General features: G+C 42.8%; 1 non-coding gene across 1 annotated transcript; it reads right to left on the reverse strand.

The window, feature by feature from the left end:
- Positions 1 to 7,774: 7,774 nt before the first annotated feature.
- On the reverse strand, positions 7,775 to 7,850 carry trnaa-ugc. Its single transcript has one exon. It is a non-coding gene; the product is annotated as a tRNA-Ala (tRNA).
- Positions 7,851 to 8,526: the final 676 nt, after the last annotated feature.

Here is an 8,526-nt window from a genome sequence, read left to right on the forward strand (position 1 = left end):
ACCTGGGGACAGTCATTACTACTCTCAGAGACACAGACGTTGAGTCCCAGGATTCCCCCAGCAGTAATCTAGTGGCCGGGTTTGGAGGAAATTGTCTGCAGAGCAACCTCAAACTTTTGCAAACCAATGGTAACATCCTGTAACAACAGAAATCTGTGCTTATTTTGATATCATGATAGCTTCAACACTCCAGATTACTATGCAGTTCTAGACAACCAGGATTCGTTGTATTTGTAATGCAACAAAGGAACAAGGTGGTCAGAAGACATTGTCTGCATTCTGATCAGAATGGGGTTGGGGGATGAAGGGTCGGGGTAGGGTTGGGCAGGATGGGTTGGAGTGCCACCCCTCTGTGAGATGGTGCCCTCTTCTCAGGAGAAAGACCTCTGAAATTAGAACCCAGGATCCTCATCTGACTTCCAATTAACATATGCCCTCCCAGTCATTACACATCTGCAATCTCAGTGCTCGCCCTGCTCCAGCCAGCCTTATACTTACACTAGGAGGAGACTAGAGGCACTATATGGTGACGTGTCTTAGTAGAGGACATGCTGCCACCAAATGATCACCCTGACATATCTGTCCCCTATCTCCTCCTCCCTAAAAATGAATAAACTCCTTATCAAGGCTCTGCGCCAAACAGATGCCACAGCCCAGATTACCATGGGTTCTCAGTGCGAGACGTAGCAATATGGGATGGACTTAGACAAGAGGAAGAGATAGGTGGCTAAGAATATATTCAGAGACCCAGAAGCTAGAGACAACACCCTGGCAAGAGACTCAGAGACATATAGTCTGTGTCCATTGCAGGGAGAAGAGATAGTAATGACCAAACTGAGGAAAAACAACCGGATAACCTGATTGTGTATCGATTGCCTATGTTCTGCTGTGGCTAGATTTAAGTTTGTTCCCTTAACAAGGCCAAGAGCATAAAGTGTTCTATGACTTACAGGGAAGGGTTGCATGTTGTAATTTTGTCAGCAATTTTGCTGACACTGATGTGGCAGTATTACATACAGACTCCTACATCTCCAGATTATGGAAAGGGTTTTCACACAGAGGGCACAAATTAAGGCAGTGCCCCGGAGGTTGAGGCTGTTTCAAAACAGTGTTTCATTTTGTGATTTTACAAATAGATTGTGTTTGTGGGAATGTTCTGTTGTCATTTCCTCCTACAAGGGAGTTTTTTACACACCTGTGGGTATTATTGGTGTGTTGTGAAGTCATTATGAACCCAAAGAAACAATAACATTACCCTCACATATCTGCTATGGATCTAAAGCCCAATTTCCTCCCTATGGAAAACAAAGAATAGTCTCCCCCCTTCCTTCCTTACAAGACAAACTCCCTTTGTTTATATAACGAATTGATCACCTGAGTCTTTTCTTCTTCAAAAGAGGTGAAGATCTACTTTTCAAAAACAGAGGAAATAATACGAGAGCTCAGGAATGATTTGTTTCTTCTCCTCCTGATCCAAACAGAGGCTATATGCAGACACAGATTGGTTTTGTTTTGTTGCAGGGGAGTGTGATAAGAAGGGGGAAATCATGAGAATTGTCTCATTAATTAGGTAGAGAATGCATTATGGGTCATATGTTGAATAATTCATGAGGCATAAACACCCACTGTGGAAGTGGCGATCAGAGATGCCACATTACTCTGAGCAAATGTTTGATCATATTTCCTACACCTGAGTGGAACTTATATTGCACAGGGAAAACATCACTGCAAGGACGCCAGCAGTGTTGTTTACCCAATACAAGAATGGAAAAGATTTCTCGTAATGAGTAAACATTACTGCGTTTCGCCTGGGTGCTATTTGATTTCTGTTTCTTTAAGAGCCTCGTGCAGGGAAAAACCCTTCGGGCTCGATTCAGGGAAGGCCTACCAAATATTAAGCAGGTCGATTTTTTTCAAAAACCTTTTGATATTTCTTTAACTTATCTTGTTCCTGAAACATTACACATTTCATTAGGGTTCTGCTGTAAATGAAAACGCTACAGTCAGCCCAACCTCTCTCGTGCCTGAACCATTTAAAAGACAAAGGCAATCAACCAACAGCTTAATAAAGCAGTGTTAACAACGATGAACAGTGACATGAAAATGCTTCATCAAGCATCCCAATTGTTTCTGATGGCCCAATAAAAGAGTTCACTCAGCTCCACAACGACAGTGCATTCGGAAAGTATATAGAAGCCTTGCCTTTTCCACATGTTATTACGTTACAACCTGTACTATAGGTAACTGTAAATACTGCAGTCAAGTCAGCAAAAACACTATAGTGAATACTATAGTATTTCAATCATTGTATACAATAGTATTTTTCAATGTGGGAGAGGGCACCATTGGTTACTGAAACTTAAGGTTGTGAGAGAAAAACAGGCCAATGCACCCCTATATAGAGTTTGTCTTTCTCTTTTGATCTTCTGTTTCTCACTGTGGAATGGTGTTACTTCACTGATAAGGATAGAGTGAAAAATAACTAAGACGCAGGACCTTCCAAAGCTGAAGTAACATGACTTTTAAGTCACTGACTGAAAAGTACACATATATGGGTACACTCAATCATGATGGCACAGTTGTTATTGGTCTGAAATAAGTATAAAAATATATATATACTGTGTGAATATGGAGGTCCTTAACAAAATGTTTGAAAGTGTGTATAAAGGCTGTAGATAAACGCCAACAGGAGAGAGAGAGAGAGAGAGAGAGAGAGAGAGAGAGAGAGAGAGAGAGAGAGAGAGAGAGAGAGAGAGAGAGAGAGAGAGAGAGAGAGAGAGAGAGAGAGAGAGAGAGACACACGGCTGTTGAAGGATGAGAACCAAGGTGCAGCGTGGTGAGCGTACATTTTCTTTATTTTAAACAAACCGTGACACTCACAAGCAAAGTGCTCTGAACAGAGACAACCTCCCACACACACAGGTGGGAAAAGGGTACCTAAGTATGGTTCCCAATCAGAGACAACGATAGACAGCTGTCCCTGATTGATAACCATACCTGGCCAAACACAAAGAAATAGAAAACAAAGACACAAAACATAGAATGCCCACCCCAACTCACGCCCTGACCAAACCAAAACAGAGACATAAAAAGGAGCTCTAAGGTCAGAGAGAAAGAGAGAGCACACTGCACACAAAATGAGATGGAAACTGAGCTGCACTTCCTAACCGGAGCCAAATGTATGACCATATTAGAGACACATATTTACCTCAGATTACACAGAGACACAAATAAGTTGAAAACAAATCCAATTTTGATAAACTCCCATGTCTATTGGGTGAAATACCACAGTGTGTGTGTGTAATATTTACTGTTCGGTTTTTATTGTTTATTTCACTTTTGTTTATCCATTTCACATGCTTTGGCAATGTAAACATATGTTTCCCATGCCAATAAAGCCCCTTGAATTGAATCGAATTCAGAGAGGGAGAGCAGCTTGGAGTGGAATCTTAAGAAGGACGGTTTTATCATCCTCTCTCCTTGGAGGATCATTGGAAGAAAAGCACTCAGATGTTCATTTCCAATAGTAGTGAGTTTGTCAGTCCAGAGTGAGTCACACTCTGAGGAGAGCTGCTTGTTGACTAACACTTACAGGAGGACTGATCTATATCACTGGGAGTTCACTACCTAATGTACTGTAGGATACTAGTCAATCAAAACTGTTTACCGGGTTGTGGGGAGTTCCCATTTGATCTTTAAATATGCTGTATGTGGATTTTTATCTCCAGCGATTTGTCATCGATTGTAGGCAAGATCACAACTGAAACTTCTGAAAGAGACCAATAAGAGACAGGTGGGATGCACATGTCACCTACAGTATCTCAGAGAGATGCACTCTCTAAGTATGACTCTGTATCTGTGTACAGGCACATAAATAGTTTCCCATTTGCGAAGCTGTCCATCTAAATACATCATTCACCTGTCACCAGCTGACTGGTCAGGCCATATTCCCAGCTTGTTCTGTTGCGGCCCAGAGATTGAGTGTTGATTGCCTGTCCCCTCCTGTCGTGGAGCAGGGGAGTGATCTGAGACAGCAGGCCATTATTCAGTCTTTAGATGTGCTGCTTCTTATCACTACGCAGGGCTGACTGAGGCAGCTGGTCTTGTCAATGCGCCAGCATCGCCATGTCCTTTGGGGATGGACTTTGACGAGACCGGCCGTCCGCATAACAACCTCCTCCTCCAAACGCACACAGACAGACAGAGAGAGAGACAGAGATGCACTCGCACACACATGCACACACAACCAAAAGAACACACACACACATGTATGTACATAAACACACACACTCACTCGCTCTCCCTCCCTCCCTCCCTTTCTCAAACACACACACACACACACACACACACACACACACACACACACACACACACACACACACACACACACACACACACACACACACACACACACACACACACACACACACACACACACACACACACACACACACACACACACACACACACACACACACACACACACACACACACACAAACATGGGCCTGGATTTTAATTGGGACTTCAGACGAGCACTGTGATAGGGAGGTGACAACTCTGCTGAAATTAAATCATTTCAATTTTTAAAAATGCTTCCAGCCTTGTCCATTTGGTGAGAAATTGGCAGTGATGGACTAGGGCCAACATACAGTATGTTCCTCCAGCCCCATTTGGGGGGTGGGGGTGTCTATATAAGGGCATGTTTAATCGCTGATGGAAACTCACCAAGTAGTATAGCTACAACAAGATACATAGCTAGACCTTGGTAAACAATGCTTGATTACTGTTTCTTTATCTGAGTCCCCTCCAATCTGCTATGTCCATGCTGCTGACTATGGCTGGTTAAAGTCTTATCTCTCCAGATGCCTTAATAAGTCCATGACACTCAGCCTACAACTATTTACTGGTTCCGACCATGTATCAGGCTACGGGAGCAAGGAGTAAAGTACAGGAAACAGTGTCCCGACAGAGTGAAAACTGTGAAATAAGCAGGCCACTGAAGTTCAAATGATTGATACTGTCATTTTTTTCAAAGAGGTCTAACCTATAAACACATCGACTCCTCTTGCATTTACATAAACCACCTAATGGTCAGTCCAGGCCTGAGACTTGGAAGGCTACAGTTGTGATTATCTCAGTGTTTATCATTATGTTTGGTATGGGGAACACACCATTTTCCTACATTAATAACGTATAGTAGAGGGATATCTCAGGGGAGGAAGGCCGAGTCCCCCGTTTTAATGTATAATTCTGAGCAGCTGAGGCACAGGGATAGGCGACAGGAAGAGACTAACGAAGACCGATGAAAGACGATAAGTCTCACAACATTTCAAGAAATGCAACGTCTAATATATTAGAAGAGCTACTGTATATAAACACTCTGAGGATAAATATCCACTGGGTACAGATGTCAATCCCAACGGTTCAACATCATTACATTAAAAGGACGTGGAAACAACGTTGATTCAACCAGTGTGTGAACATTATTTCATTGAAAGGACGTGGAAACACCGTTGATTCAACCAGTGTGTGAACATCATTTCATTGAAAGGACGTGGAAACAACGTTGATTCAACCAGTGTGTGAACATCATTTCATTGAAAGGACGTGGAAACAACGTTGATTCAACCAGTGTGTGAACATCATTTCATTGAAAGGACGTGGAAACAACGTTGATTCAACCAGTGTGTGAACATCATTTCATTGAAAGGACGTGGAAACAACGTTGATTCAACCAGTGTGTGAACATCATTTCATTGAAAGGACGTGGAAACAACGTTGATTCAACCAGTGTGTGCCCAGTGGGTAGGGTTTTACCTGAGGAGTAAAGGGTTTTACCTGAGGAGTAAATGACAATGGATTTTCATATTTTCCTCTCTGTCTCCTTTGACAACGGGAAGTAATAAATACAGCTGAATTTATAATACCTAGACAAACGCACGGATTAGGCAGTAGCCGAGACAGGCCGCTGTTCTGCTCTGCTGGACCGACATCATACACAACAAGAACAAGGGGCTGCTATTTGATGTGCAAACTCTCTGAAGTTTGTCTGAGGTCTCTGGGAGGCAGCTTTCACCATCCTACATCCAACCTGCTGGTCCGCTGAAGCTATGCTTCTGTTCAACTGAAAAGGGACATTTTGGAACAAGTGTCAAATGTTACTTCAGTGACTTTTGAGGAATGATATGAGATGGAAATTAATCTAACGTTATCTTCACCTGTCCAGGTGTCCTTTGACAGCATAATGTTGACATCGTCAACCTCAATGAAACATCATACCATGTAATGCTGCCTTGTAATAACTCTTCACACTGTACAAGAATGGCTGGCTGAACACAGAGTGTTACTCCCAGAAGCATGAAGATGCCTTAAAGCCCTGAGGGGTCTTGTTGAGGTTTAGCCCTGAACTTTGGCCACCATTACAAAGTCAGTTCTCTTGAGTCTGAAATTGAGATATGCATTTTGCAGTGTGGCTGACTGTTTGAAAAGACCATGTACTTTCAAAGCCGAGTGTATTCCTGAGTGTCCTTGGAAGATAAAGCAGTAGCAGGTATCTTTCCCCCATCTGTCTGAGGTGACCTGCTTTAAACACAGCTCTGAACCCCAGCTCCCTGAACCCCAGCTCCACCACAGCAGGCTCACAGCATGGGCAGGTAAATGGAGTCTACTATCATGGCTGCCTACCTCTGCTAAGGCTGCTGGGTTCACTTCTCCTGCCATAGTGGAAGTAGACTCTGTTCTTCACAATGCTGAGTTCACATCACTCAAGTCTGGTGTATTGTTGATAGCAATATTTGTAGTTATTTTCTTCCACTTTTCCTTATCAGCAGCTGTTGCATGTGCAGTGCACCACAGAACGTGGAGATTATGACACATGCACTAACAATGAGCAAATGCCCCCAGAACAAATTAAAAGTTGGAGAATGTGTTGGAGGAGCATTGTAGGGGAGATTTTCTTCCCTTTCTGCACTGAAGCAATTTCACCATGACTCACAGGCAAGACCTCGGAAGGTTATCATACAGTGTGCATGAGCCGCTTCAACAGCCATCCTCAAATAATGGATCTCTTTGATCTACCAAACGTCAGCACTTAAAATAGCAAATATGCTTGTCGTTAAATCCAATCTCAAACTGAGCCCTGGCCTGTCTTACATAAACCACATTTCTGAGGAAGGGACCTAAATCATACGAAGGAATGGAGAATCCCAAAGCCTTTGTGTTCTACAGGCTCCTGGTGAACCAATCATCAAATGAATGGACTCCATACATTCAATATCCCGCCTCACATCAGTCCTCTTGCCATGGAACATGAGGGTATATTAAGCTGGTGACAAGGTTAGGACCAACTGTTTTTAGTTTGAGGGTTTAGAACAGCATTGTTTAAGTTTACAGAGCAAAACCAGTTGAGGAAGCGGAGATGGTCTGGAGAGGGGCTTATGGAGACATTTTGGTATTCTTCTTTTTAGACTTCCAAAATTAAAAATTAAAAAATCCCAGCCTTCATGTCTCTTTTACTGCAAGCTGGAGGACCTTGGTATCAGCACAGATAAATAACCACAGTGTTATAAGGAAGAAATCTATACTTTTTGTTGAACAATTTCATAACACAGTATAGGTCAAGGATATTATCAGGTTTTTAATGTCACATGCCCAGGAAAATCCTTTCTTTCAAACTCGTATCTAAGTAGGATTGGATATTCAGTTTACATTTGAGTCATTTAGCAGACACTCTTATCCAGAGTGACGACATACCATTTTCGTACTTTCTCATACAGGTCCCCCGTGGGAATAGAACCCACAACCCTGGCGTTGCAAGCACCACGCTCTACCAACTGAGCCACACAGGACCCATTTCTTTCAAGTACTGTACCGGTCGGTATTCATAAGGCAAGCTTTGACAACGCACACTACACTGAGAAATAAGTTGTCCTTGGGCTGTATAAACATATACTGTAGAATGTACTGTCCTTTCCAACTTTCCTCTTTGTTCAATACCACGGTCACTATTTGTCTGGGCACTGAGCAGCAGAACTCATCACAGTTTGCTCGCTTGAGTTGCAGAGGCTGTGCTCTAATTGTCTGCTTCTTTCTTTTTAAGGAAGGTTGGCGGCAGGTAGCCTAGTGGTTAGAGTGTTGGACTTGTAATGGAAAGGTTGCAAGATTGAATCCCTGAGCTGACAAGGTAAAAATATGTTGTTCTGCCCATGAACAAGGCAGTTAACCCACTGTTCCTATGCTGTCATTGAAAATAAGAATTTGTTGTTAACTGACTTGCCTAGTGATATAAAAAAAAAAATCCATCCCAATGTCTTCTATGAGACTGTTTAGTGAGTGGGCACTTCCATCCCAATGTCTTCTCTGAGACTGTTTAGTGAGTGGGCACTTCCATCCTAATGTCGTCTCTGAGACTGTTTAGTGAGAGGGCACCTCCATCCCAATGTCTTCTCTGAGACTGTTTAGTGAGTGGGCACTTCTATCCCAATGTCTTCTCTGAGACTGTTTAGTGAGTGGGCACTTCCATCCCA

This window comes from Oncorhynchus gorbuscha, linkage group LG26, assembly GCF_021184085.1.
Source record: "Oncorhynchus gorbuscha isolate QuinsamMale2020 ecotype Even-year linkage group LG26, OgorEven_v1.0, whole genome shotgun sequence".
Taxonomy (NCBI): domain Eukaryota; kingdom Metazoa; phylum Chordata; class Actinopteri; order Salmoniformes; family Salmonidae; genus Oncorhynchus; species Oncorhynchus gorbuscha.